A 13,088-nucleotide genomic window follows, 5' to 3' on the forward strand; every position below is an offset into this window, starting at 1 on the left:
GCCTCGAGCGTGTCCTGGTCGCTGCTGGCCAACACGTGATCCATGAGCAAAGCAGTGAATACTGAGGATTCCTGCAGGCCCCAGCTGATACATTTTCTCTGTGGAATTTAATTTTTATTTTGTAAAGCACCACAGTAATTATTTTCCCAAACAAATTCAACTGGATTTGAATGTAAGCTCCCTGAGGACCGGGTCTTTTGTTAGTGCCATCCATGCGTGGTTATAGCGGGTGTTCACGAATCAGGGTTACAGATCTGAGTGAATTCTGAGAGCCTTATGGAGTTTTGGAAGGGATATGAAAGATGGGGATTTTCTAGAGTGGTACATGAAACATACTTATTCTCTTATTTTTCGGAGTAAAATCCTGCTGTAGAAATCAAGGAAAGGTTCAGAGACACAGAGAGCAGATGTTGGCTATGAAATTGACACACACGAGCATTTCTTGCAAACAGAGCTTTGCCTTGCTTTTATTGACTTACTTTGTTACCACCTCTCATTCTGCCCCCATGATATTCTTTCTCAGCCCCAACCTCCTTTCCCGCTAGTTAAATTCTATTCACTTACTTGACGTAACATACAGAATGCTTGTGGCTTTCATTATTTCCTTCTGTTGGATGCTCTATGTGTGGTCTGCGGTTAACTACAGCATTGGATGACCGGGAAGAGTTCCAGCTGGGAGGGTCTGCGGGATGGAAGCTCCCACCCGGGTACTCCGCAGCACGCTTCGGCTTTGGCTGCCGATGGGGCATTTTGAATAAGAACTAGCAGGGTATTTTTCCACTTTTTTTCTGAAATTTTTAGTAATTATGGTGAAGATGTCTTGATACATCAAGTGACAGGTTTGTGTGATTTGTTCTTTTGTGATTTCAGTTGGCAAAGCAGAAATCTTAAGCTATCATGAGGGTCATTCAAAGTCATGTATGTCCCCTGTGGTTCTGAAATGGGCTGTGTTGAGGGTGGCACTGGACAGGAAAGCTCACAGGCCCATGACAGAATACACAAATGGGCAGATTTCTGCAGTTGTTGCCAGAACCAAACATCCTGGCCTGCTGGTAATTCCATGCTCATACCCAAGATGCACTGCATTGCATTCCTTGTGAAATGAAGTCTTTTCATCACGAACCCTAACTTACCAAAGTCAAGAGGATGAAGATCACCAGCAAGTCTTGGAGACCGGGCTTGTAAGTGACTTCTGTCAGCATTTCTTGAATGCTCTGGTTGTAGACTGAGGAAAGGTGCAGAGTCGTCACGGAGGAGAGGCGGCACTCACACACACATTCGCTGCTTTGGATGTAGGGCATTCACATGGTCATGGTCGGCCCTGCCCTGAGCAGTCTGAGGGCGGGCTGAGCAGATGCCCACCACTCACAGATAGTAAAGAACACAAGCCCAGTGCAGGGACGTAGGAGCTGTCTCTTCTTCAGCTTGTTCTGCTTCATTGTGATGTCAGAGGGTGTGTCACGTGTAAGGGCCTTGTCTGTCAGCTAGGTAAAGCCAGGCCCTCCCTGAGGTAGTCAGGGTACAGAACAGGAAGGTGTCACTGGACCCTAGGGAAGAGCGGCCCCTGGTGTGGTGAGGGGCGCAGCCCCATGGGCCTGTGCAGTAGCTCAGACTGCTGGCCACTCACTCCAGGCCTCACTGGGACCTGAGAACCTTCTCCAGCTGCTGTGCCAAAACCAGGTGGAAGGTGTGACTGATGCATTCACCTCGCAGCTTCATTAGGGTTAGGCCCTGTGCTCAGTCTCCTAAGTTGCCTCTCTGCTCCTGTCCCTGTGTCTCCCTCCACTCCTGTCCTCTCCCCTCCCTTCATTCACCTGGCCACACTGCCTACCCCCCATTTCCTGTTCTGTGTCTGCCTCCAAGTCCTCGAATTGGATCCAAAGTCCTGACCTTGCCAGAACTGTGCTAAGTCATCTGTCAGAGAGGCTTGGTGACCATGCGTTCAGAGCTAAGGCCCTTCCCTCCCTGTGCTTGCTGTCAGGCCCTCGCTCATCTGCCTCCCTCTGTCTCACCTATGTAGCTGGCTGTTAGACTGAAATCCATCGACTTCCTCCCTCCTTACAATGGAAGATCCAGGAGGACAGGGACATCTACCTCCACCGCTCTCCTCCTCGTTCCTGGACTAAGTGCAGGTGTGCATCAGGCCCATGGGGAACAGCATTCCTTTATTTAATAGTGATGTGAATGTAGCCTGAGCCCTGCTCTGAAGTTTCATACTACAACTCTTCTACTGGAGGAAACTGTCTGCTTGCCTTGTATCTGTGATTAGCCCCAACGCGACATTGTTCCGGGTGCACCAGAAGCAGTTCATTGGTGTGTTTCTAACTAGGAGCCTCTCCAGGGGCCAGGAACCATGGTCTCTGTCTAACTTCAGGGACTGTGGCTCCCTATCTGCCAGGGTCACAGCCTCTGCAGAGCCCACCCCATCCTGTCTTAGAGAAGTGGGTTTGGGGATTTGTCCTACTTCCTCCAGTTAATGACACAGATCTATCCATCTGAAAGCGTAGAAGTTTGGATTTTGACTTAAGGCAAATCATCTCACCTACTTTTCCCCACAATTCAGGTCAAAATGTTCAGTTGCAAATAGAGGGAGGCAAGAAAGAGTCAAGTCAGGCTGTGTACCATTATTTGTTTTCAGAATGTCTCCTTGTTCTTCTAATCATCTCGTCCTTGTTAGCCCTAATAGCTCATGAGGAAGCAATCAGTGTTTTGGCTTGAACTCAATGTAGGCGACTCTCAAGTGTATTAAAGAAGTGCACAGTGTAAGTAGCAACCAAAGGATGTGTTCATGCTGTTGTTGCTTGGGACCCTTGGAGGTGAAGACTGTTTCACCCATATTGTAAATGGTAGACCTAGCCATTTTTTGAATGATTTATTTCATAGAAAGTAATACTTTTGAGAATTCAAAGTACCAAAAGTAATACTCAGATTGAAACTAGGAAAGACAGTGTCACGGTGTTGGGCTTGCCACTAGCAGATGTCACCTAGGCAATGAGAAATTACATTCAGGAAATTCAGCCCCCCCCCCAATAACTTCTCTGGGGACAAGTGAATAGTCTAAGGAATCAACAGGAATTGGCCGAAGAGAATAAGCAGGGGGGTCTGTGTTGAAACTGAGTGTTGAAGGTGAAAACCTGGCGAGTTGGGTGGAGGACTGCTGTGTCCAGGGCCACAGAAGGAGCCTTGGGACACCACTGCACTGTGTGTGGAGAAAGGCTGAGGCAGCACTTGGTTGATGATTAGCCTCACTGAGCCAAAGGGAACAAATACACCAGTGTCCAGTCGCCTATGAAAAGCAGTTTTAATGTTTTGCCTAGAAGTACTTTGTTAAGTTATCCAAATAGCTGTGCATGTGTCATTCGAGTTCATTTCTTAAAGCTTGCTAAGTGAATGGCTTACAGCTTCTACATCACCAGACTGCAGTTTGAAATTTGACTTAACCAATGTAGGAGTCTACCATCTTCAACCACTGCTCCTCCAGCACCGTGCCACTCCTACTTTTCTGTTAACTAAGCCCATGAGATGTGTCTCTAATACAGGAGTATTTTGTTGTTATTTAGAATTTTGGGGAGGGATCTCTGGCCAATTCTCACATCAATGAAGCTAAAGCAGTTTGAGTGGACCTCAGTAGTGTGATTGGGTAAACTCCTTTCCCAGTCATGTGAAACTCCCCTTATAGGGAAAGCGGATGTTACCAGAGACCCCTGCAGTGGTCCTGGTCTCCTCCTGCATGTCAGTACAACGTCAGAGAGATAGGAAAGTGGGAGATAGAAAAAGCACACAGAGACTTGAGAGAAACTGAGTCTTGGGCTGATCTAAGCTGCCCTGGGCTGCAAAGACAAAGGACTCCCAGGAGATCCAGTGCTCATTCGTTACAGGCTTGGGAAGAGGGGAGCTGGGCAGGCCTCGGGACACCTGCTGGTAACAAGTACCAAGCAGGCAGGACTGTAGAATGAGGGCACAGCATATCTTTGCTGAAGAGAACAAACAGTTAATTCAGAGGGGGAGTTTAGTTAGAGTTATTGACCTTGACTGGAAGTGAATTCAGCTGAGCCCTGCTACTTCCAGTGTAACACAGCCGAATTATGGAGGGGCAAGAAGCTTGTGCCACTATAGCCTGGAAATACTGGGCAGAGGCATCTGCTACATCCCCTGATTCATAAAGGATTCTCTATGCTTGCATGTGGCTGATTCTCTGGAAATGAGTACATTTTGTTGGTGTGCACCTCTAAGTTTTGTAACACTTGGGCAACTTAGAGGAATCAGTTTCAGTTCCAGGATTTTTCTTCTTTGGTAAAGCAATCTAGAAAAAGTATTTGTATAAAAATTCAAGTGCTGAGAACAATACTCAGTTGGGTTGATACGGAAAAGTTTTAGATAACTTAATAGATTGAATATTAAGGTGCTTGTAGAAGCAAAATAAGTAATGTGTTCTTTTAAGATTTGCTTTTTTTTTTTTTTGAAAGTAAAACAGACCTTAGTCTGGCCAGACAGCACTCCCAAAGCAAAGTAGCTTAAGAGAGGTGACTAGCCCAGAGTCCGAGGCTCTTTTTATAGTGGGTTGCAGGGGAAGTTAACAGGCAAAATTTACAGAAGAGGAGCAAAGATTAGTGGTCAGCTGACACGTACTGATGGTCAGCAGCTCAAGACTACCAAATACTAGTGTTAAGAAATGTAGACAAACTGGATAGAACTTGTAATGGATAGAAGAATTATCCCGAAGTAAACAGAGGGAGGAATGATAGGAAAAGTTTTAGAGAACTTAACAGATTGAATATTAAGGTAATTGTAGAAGCAAAATAAGTAACGTGTTCTTTTAAGATTTGCTTTTCCCATAACTTCTTGTTTAAGGTGATGGTTATCTGACTGTAACTGGTAACTTCATTAACCTAACAAAGTTACCTTGCCAGGGTGAATTTACAACGTATATGGCCTATCTTGTGTCTGTGACTTGTAAATACGAACTGGAATTGTATTTACACATCAAAGACCACTAGGGATGAGATAATGGCTAAAAAGAATATAAAAAGGGAAACCCTGAACAAAGGGGCCTGGATAGTAACCAGACCTCTTTGTGGTATTCACGCCCACTGGCAAGAAGAAATTTTATTATTTTATCCGAATTGTGTCCCCCTGTATTTCTTTCTGAGATTTCTGCAACAGGGTAAACAGATAAGGAGCTGCATGAAGCACATGAAAGGGCTGGTGTTCAGCTCATATTTCTGTGGCTGTCTAAAGGCATGTATAGAGGACAAACTAATGGAGCAAATACTTTACCTTTGTAGATAGAATAATGTTGAACTCGTTTTATATTTCAAAATGGCATTATTGTAGTCTTGAATGTTTGAGGGGAAGACTCTCCTGGCCTGAAGAGGAATGTGAAATGTCTGTCTTCCTTTAGCCATTCTTGTTTTAAAATCACATGCAGCACCCCCTTAATCTTAAAAGGGGTGCAGGGAAACGTCTTCTACTCTTAAATGCCATCTAATATGAAATAAGCTATGTTTGCTTTGATTGAGTTTGTTGTTTTATGTGATTGCAAATTCTGCAGAACAGGTAGCTGCCCGAAAGGGATCATTTTCCGGGGATTCCTGTACTGGATAGATCACTGGGTAAAACCTTCAACCCCACCCCATTCCAAGTCAGTGCTGACCTCTACATGATAGTAAAAAGAGGAAAAGAATGAAGGAAAGTTCATCTGTCTCTGCCTGCATGTTTGCATTGCTTTTAATTGTTTTGGTAAACTGGAAACTTGAATACTTATTAATCCTAATTTAAGTTATATACATATGCTGCACATGATGAACATTTTTACCAACACTTTCTTCTACTTGTGTTAACATGGGTTCCAATGGACATCTATAAGTAGAGAGAATTATAAATACTGAAATCCTTTCATCTACAGCTCCTGCCTGAGATCATGGGAAAATTTGATTTGTTATTCAAAGCCTTTGGTCCTGAACTTTTATGTAGGCCTGAGAACTAGCCTGAAACCCAAGAAAAACTCTATTCTGGTCCCAGCAGCAGACTTACAAAGAATGTGAAGTCTGATTTACCCCTTTCTGCACCTAAATTTAAGCAGAATCTTTGAAGTCTGGTGCACTGACTGAGAGACAGAGCAGGAAGAAGAGAGGACGGCAGACAGGCAGAGCGTGTGTCTCTGGGCTGGGGCTGGGGCTCTGTGACTCCCCTGAGCCTGTCCCACACCTAAGAGGACGAGAGGGCTCATGAGTGAGAGAAAGAATTCACCTGCCAAGGCCCTGTGAGCTCTGGAGAGAGGCGTGGGTGAGGAAGGGTGTGAGGACATAGCAGCATCCTCAGAGAAGCCCCACAGGCCATGGTGGGGACCATCCTGAGCTCACCTGGGCCCCGTGGTCCCCAGAACAGCTTAGCCTTGACTTGTGGACCAGGGTGTCCTAAAGTTTGCTGGATTCAGACCTCTGGGCTCTCTTGAGATACAGGATTCAGGCCTGAAGGGAGAGGTGGTAGAAATCGGAAACAGAACAGGTTGAAGCAGTGGCTTGGTTGCCTTCTTGCGGCGTAGCAGGCAGGGGCTCAGTCAGGGTTTGGGTGCTGCTGTGAACTCTAGTCTCGGGACCTGTGCTGCACCCACATCTGCCTGCAGGACCCCTTCCTGAGGCTTCCACTCCACCTCCCCCAGCAGGGACGCCCCTCCGTCAGCCGCTGGCGAGCACTTGCTGAAGTCCCAGGCAGCACCCCAGGACCGCCCCCCCAGCCCCCAGGTCAAAGCTGAGGTCTGGGCAGAACCTGCACCTCACCTAGAACTCTGGGCGGGGTGGTCTGGGGCCCGTGGTCCCTGGGCTCCAGCACTGGTGACCCAGGAGCTACCTCAGGGTGTGACAGTGTTGAGCAGACCTGCTTTCCAATGAAGATGGAGAGCTACAGGAAAACCCTGACAGGGAGTGGATGAGCCATGCTGCCAGTGAGAAATGTTCATTCCAGGACAAGATCCTGTCAGCCAGATGTGCTTTCTGCAGTCCTCTGAGCCCTTGGCTGAGAAATTCATTTTCAGGGTTTGGCCAAAAGGTCACTTGTATTTTCCAGAAAGCATCAAAGAAGCAGAAATCGATTCTATAGCCCATACATTTTACCTTTTGTTTTTTGCTTCTTCTTAAGAAATGTAGACTATCCAAATAGAATTGTGCTGCAGAGCACAGGTGTAGCCAAGTTATATACAGACCTGTGCCTGAGAGGAAGAGAATATAAACCACATGTCCAGGAACGTCCCGGGAAGGGCACTGGATGGTGAAGATTCTGCTGCTGCTTCTGGGAACAAATTAAAGTACTCTTCCGTATGGGCTCCATCTGTTCCTTTTCCTGTATTCTTCAGAAACTTGCAGCCACACTTGAATTTGTTCAGAACTCTTCCACAAGTATTGCAGATCTGACTGGTTTTCACCTTTCTGTGTTAAAAGAGGTTTTTCGGATGTGTAAAATCCTAATTGTCAACTGAACATTTTTTAGTAACATCTGAATTGAAATGATTCTCGGCACAGTCAGTCTTCTAACACTGACTAATCTTTCCCCATTTGTGTGCGGAGTTCACTGCCAGCCCCTTACCATCTGATAATCATTCCCATAGCAACCAGCAATCTGCTTAGTTTCATTAAATACCAAAATTATTGCCTGAAAAATGTCTAATGTATGACACCATGTTATAGCACCTAGTGAAACGATTCATGGATGATGGGATTCATTGTGATGGAAGAAGGTTGTTCAAATAATCAATAAAATACTATTTCTTTTTATGAGGGGGCAGAAGAAACCCTTGAATTCTGAGTTGTTATTTCAAAATGCAACAAGGATTCAGGTTTTCTTTTGATGTCAGCAGATCTAAACTTCCTCAGCTTATTATTTCCATTATTTTAAAAACCTGCCTCCTTATTATTTATTTGGCTACCTTCACTCACATATTCTAAAGGACATCTTCATTTGTCTGATTTAAAAAGAACAGATGGATCCGATACACAAAACCGGTGATATCTTACAGACTGATAGATATCTACAGTGAGCCTCGGTTTTTTTCTAAGGCGGAACAGTTCAAAGATGTTTGGGCTGGTGGAAAGTGTGCCGGTTTTAAGCAGCCCAAAATTTGATGTGGAATCACATCAAATCATGGAGAAACCAATGAGAGGATCAGTAATTACCTCACAGGACACAACTTTCCTTCCAAACAACTGGTCCTGCTCACCTGGTAGGTTTCTCCATGTGTTTAGCGTGATCGACTCTCAGTTATTTATTTGTACATAAATTTAAGGTTAGTGATTTGGACTGGGTTGATGAATATTAAAGTTTGAAGACACTAAGAAGCCTCCTTGGCCATCTCCTTCCTTCTTTAGATGAAAAGAATGTGTAAAAGGGACAAGTTGTTTGCAGAAGTTGAGTCAAATCTTGTGATAAGGATTAGAATTATTTACTATCAAAATTCTTCGAGGACACTCCATGACGAAATTAATATAAGCACCTCAGAATTGAGTTAGCGTTCACCATCACCATCGTCATGTTGTCTGACCTGACCCCACTAGGAAGTTGCATGGCCCACTGCATGCACTCCAAAGTAGAGAGCCGAACACACAGGCTCCCACCAGCCTGGCTTTTCTACTTTTTATTATACATTGCCTTTTCCTTCTTTGCTTTCCAAGATAGCTGTCGCCCTTCTCCTATTTTGATTGTTACAATGATGCAGCCATTAATTTTTTCAATTAGGTTCTTCAGTAAGAATTACACAGAATATTTTACAGACCGCTCCAGTTTTTGCAGCTCTAAGAATAATACAGCCCCCAGCAGTGGCCCCGTTTCTGTGTACGGACAGGTTTTGATGTATGTATTTCAGGTATCTGGAGCAAGCAGAAAGAGGCAGTCCTGCTTGGTACCTATTTTAGGATTGGCCCCACATCCATAAATGTACATTTTTGAAATTTTTCTTTCTGGAATTATGCAGTGGTAGAATAGGATGATATTCTCTGGACTTTTAAAGTAGTGATAATTCAGCACATTGTGAAAGAATAATTTTAAGACTAGGAACATCATGATGGTTTCTGAGTGCATTTTACTTAATAAAAATATAGCTGATCACCAGACCCTGGTTAACCATTCATAAACAAAGCTGTCTCCCTACTGATACCCGTGGCCAGGCCAGTCTGCTCAGCTGAAAAACCTGAGGTCAGAAATGGATTAGGAGTCTCACCTGTTTCCCATGGGTGGAAGTATTGGATCTTCAGTGTCCCAGCTCTCCCCTGCGACCATGGGGCCCGGAGGAACCTGGCTGGCCACTGCGCTGACCCTGGGCGGGGTAGGGGACCAACAGCTGGGCCTGTGAGCAACAGGGGAGAAGAGAGGAGGAGATGAGATGGTGACAACCTTCGGGGGCCCAGGGTCCATGGAGGAATAGGTGTCTAGGATGTGCCTCTTCTCTAGTTCCAGCTTCCTGCTGAGCCCTGGGTTGGGCCACAGCATCCTTTGCACAGTGGCTGAATGTCTGCATTGCCACCTTGAGAATTTAGGCCACTTACTCAGACTCCCGAGACTCAGTTTCTCATGGACGGAGAGAAACAATGGTACCTGCTATAGGGAACTGTGAGACTTCATGAGCCAAGCTCCAGATTACATTGCCCAGCTATTGCTGCCACCATGGAAGCTGCAGCACTTCTGCCTTAGCGACCCTCATTCATAAAGTGAAGCATCCTGGGAAGTGTGGTGATGGCCTGAATGGATGATATGACTCAGAGCACGTGGCAGATGTTACTGAGATATGGGCTAGCCTTCCACTCACTGAAGTGGACCGGTCACTCACATGCACAGTGCATGGCACATGTGAAGAGTGATGTTCTCCCGATGGTAAACTGTGGGGTATTCCAGGGACATACAGGCCAGGGTATTTGTCTGTCGAGCATTGTGACTGGCTGGTGCATATAGGTATGATGTGTGGAGCACCAATCTGTGCATCAAGGCCACAGTGGAGGTCACCTAGGTCCAGAGTGCCTTAGCCCATCATGTCCCCAGTTTTAAATACTCTCATTGTTTGCCTCAACATTCACATGAGATGTCCTGCAGAGGCCCACAGTCCTACAGCCTGAACTTGGAAGGAGAGCCCCCTTCCCTCGTCTATTTTTATGTGAACTTCAGGAACAATCTTTCAACGAAAAAGAGTCCTTCCTCTTCTAAGTATGGCTTTTCTCCTTGCTCACTGCATGGGCTTTTCTCTCTTTTGAGATTGTCTGAGAGCCATGTCCACACAGCAGATCCTCTGTCCCCTACTGCCTCCCTCTCTTGGGACAAGGCGGTCAGCCACCAGCACCAGCCGGCCACAGGGAGAGGCTGACTGTGGTTGCAAATAGTTCCCAAGGCTCAGTCTCAGTCTCAGGGTTCTGGGGGTCGTCTCTGCTTCTCATCTTCCTGGTGAATATCTGGCTTTAACTGTTTCATAGAACATTTGTTACATTGAAACTTTGCCTGTAAAACCAAGATAAAACAAACAAACCAAAAAGAAAACATTAAAGTCACCTCCCCATGGCCTCTCTGGGTGGTGTGGTGAACCGGACACCGTTATTGAAATGCGCAGAAGCAGGAGGACTGCAGCTCTCAGGCCCGTTGGAAGCAGAGCCATCTGGAAACGGCTTCTGAAGACTGGAGTTTTTGTGCCCATCTGGGAACTGTTCAGGATTCATAAAACATCTGAAGGAAGAGAAGGAGCTACACAATGTTGATCTGAAAAACAGGGAGTCAGGGTGTCCGAAGCCTGCAGCTGTAAAAGAGCAGGAGGAAGGGACCCTGGGCGCAGGCTTCATGTGCCTCTGGGTCTGTCTCCAGGGATCCCTAAGTCAGGCCTCTGTCCAGATCAGCGCTGGCCAAGCTGCTGTCCTTTCCGTCTCCAATGCACACCTCTAGCCAGCGTGGAAGTCCTCCATTGTCTCAGTTGCCTTCATGTCTCATTTCCTCCTTAGCCGTTTCTACCTCCTCCTTCCTGGCACAAGTGCCCGGGGTAGGGAAAGCACAAAAGGCCATAGCCTTCCCAAGGACTGTCCCATGGGACTCTTCACATGTAAACCACCACCTCACTACTTCCCAATAATTCCTTGTTTATTTGTGTGCCTGCAGTTGTGACTCGTGCTGGGGCTCTTCCTACAAACCCTTCCACCACTGGTGAGAGGGACTGAGAACAAGAGCTTGGTCTAGGGGAAGAAACCGACTTCCTTAGGAAGCAGATCCTGGTGCTGGTGCACAGCGCGCCTGCACCAACTGGCCTCAGAGCTGTGTGCCCTAGAAAAATCAGAAATGAGAGCATTTGCAGATCAGCTTGGGAAAAGCTGAAACTGCCTATTTTGCCTGTAGCTTCTTTCTCTTCTAATTCATTTTTTAAAAATCTGCTAGATTAATTTTGCTAAAATACCATTTTGCATTTCCTGTCCTCAGTTGAAAGACCTGTAGCAACTCCCCATGAGATTCAGAAATCGACTCAAAGGCCTCAGTGGAGCTGGGATCAGGCCTCCCACCGCAGTCAGGCCCTGCGTACCTGTCTCTCTGTTCCCCACTATAAATGCCTGGCCAGAGTGGTCTGTTCTTTCCTGCACCACACATTCTTTTCTCCATACTTTTCTCCGAGTTTCCTCTACAGTGGTGGTCAAATTCGGTTCTTCAGTGTCTCTTGCTCCATGCCTGACCCTGTGGGTGGGGTGGGGTGGGGTGTGGTGGGGTGGTAAAGGGGTGGAAATACAGGGTGTGCTCCCCGTGAGTCCAGGAGCCTTCCAAAGACAGGAGCAGGTGCCACTGCTTCCATGGCCAGTGTCTGTTGACAGAGAACAGGAGTTGGATTAGGACTGAGAGGTTATTTCAGCATTGCTTACTCTGACACTTAACTTGTCTGCCTTACTTTTCTCATTGCCAAGACAAAATACCCAACACCCCAATTTTTTTTTTTTTTTTTTTTTTTGTAAAACGAGCGGTTTCTTTATTATTTTGTTTTTGCAGCACTGGGAATTGATCCCAGAGCTTTCACACTGAGCTACATTCCCAGCCCTTTTTAATTTTTTGAGATAGCTTCTCAATCAGTTTCCTTGGTGGGACTCGAACTTGCAATTCTCTTGACTCGGCCTGGCTCAGTGCTGGGATTACAGGCATGTGTCACTAGCCCCCAACTGCTCCAGTCTTTTTATTGACTCCTGCTGTGACAGAGCATGCTCTTGGACCTACAGACCAGGCCAGCGAGGGCAGTGGTGTCTGTGCAGTGTTGATGGATGTTTCCCTTCTCCAGGGCCTCAATCCTAACTCCTTGTGCATGCTCAATCTATAGAAGGGAGCATACAGGAGTGATTTTATATCACCATTATCTTCATCCTAATCATCATCACACAGTTTTTACCCTTCACTTACTCACACCCAGAGAGGTTAAGCTGCTTGCTCACAGGAGCACAGCACGTAGGTGATTGAGCTAAAATATGAAACCAAACAGCCTGTGGAGTCAGGTTCTCAGCCTCCAGGCCACATAACTGTAGTAACAGTGCCTGGGGGACAGATCTATCAATGGCCCCTCTGGAACCAGCCCAGAGCCCTGGCGCAGTCTCAGACCTGGGCTGGCTGCTTGCTGCCTGCTCTGCCCCCAGTCACCTCTGCCTGGGTGACCACCTTTCTCTTCTCAGCCTTCTAATGGGAAGTCTCCAAAATAGTCCCAGAATTTCATCCCCCACCCCCTATCTTTCATCTTTTCTTCTTCTTTTTTTTTTTGTATTGGGGATCAAGTTCAGGGATGCTGTTCCCCTGGGCTACATTCCTAGCCCTTTTTTTCTTTTTTGGTACCAGCGACCAAACTCATGACCTTGCGCTTGTGAGGCAGGTGCGGTGCCACTGAGCTAAATCCCAGGCCCCCTAGCCCCCTTTTTAAATTTTTGAGACAGGGTCTCACTAAGTTGCCCAGGCACAACTCAAACTTGCAGCCCTTTTGCTTTAGCCTTTCCACAGTGCTGGGATTATAGGCAGCGCCACCTTGCCCTGCTCCATCCTTTATCTTCTCCAGCCTGGGCTGTGGCAGTGGCCTCCTCTCTGTTCTCCCTGCCTCCCCACCCACCCCTCTC

At 46.5% G+C, this 13,088-nt stretch overlaps 1 protein-coding gene and 1 long non-coding RNA gene across 12 annotated transcripts in view; both read left to right on the forward strand.

The window, feature by feature from the left end:
- The window catches only part of Ppp3ca (protein phosphatase 3 catalytic subunit alpha), a 263,314-nt gene that overhangs the window by 157,444 nt on the left and 92,782 nt on the right, over positions 1-13,088 (forward strand). The gene's annotated exons all lie outside the window — the stretch shown is intronic.
- Positions 77-11,679, forward strand: LOC110345988 (uncharacterized). 2 transcript variants are annotated; one of them, XR_002389730.2, is made up of 3 exons: positions 77-1,687; positions 2,021-2,132; positions 7,138-11,679. It is a non-coding gene; the product is annotated as an uncharacterized LOC110345988 (long non-coding RNA). The 2 variants fall into 2 exon arrangements; XR_002389729.2 differs by lacking the exon at positions 7,138-11,679 and having other exon boundaries at positions 2,021-2,235.

This window comes from Heterocephalus glaber, unplaced genomic scaffold (genome assembly GCF_053883595.1).
Source record: "Heterocephalus glaber isolate CG9 unplaced genomic scaffold, H.glaber_assembly_v1.0 deba00001688, whole genome shotgun sequence".
NCBI classification, from domain to species: domain Eukaryota; kingdom Metazoa; phylum Chordata; class Mammalia; order Rodentia; family Bathyergidae; genus Heterocephalus; species Heterocephalus glaber.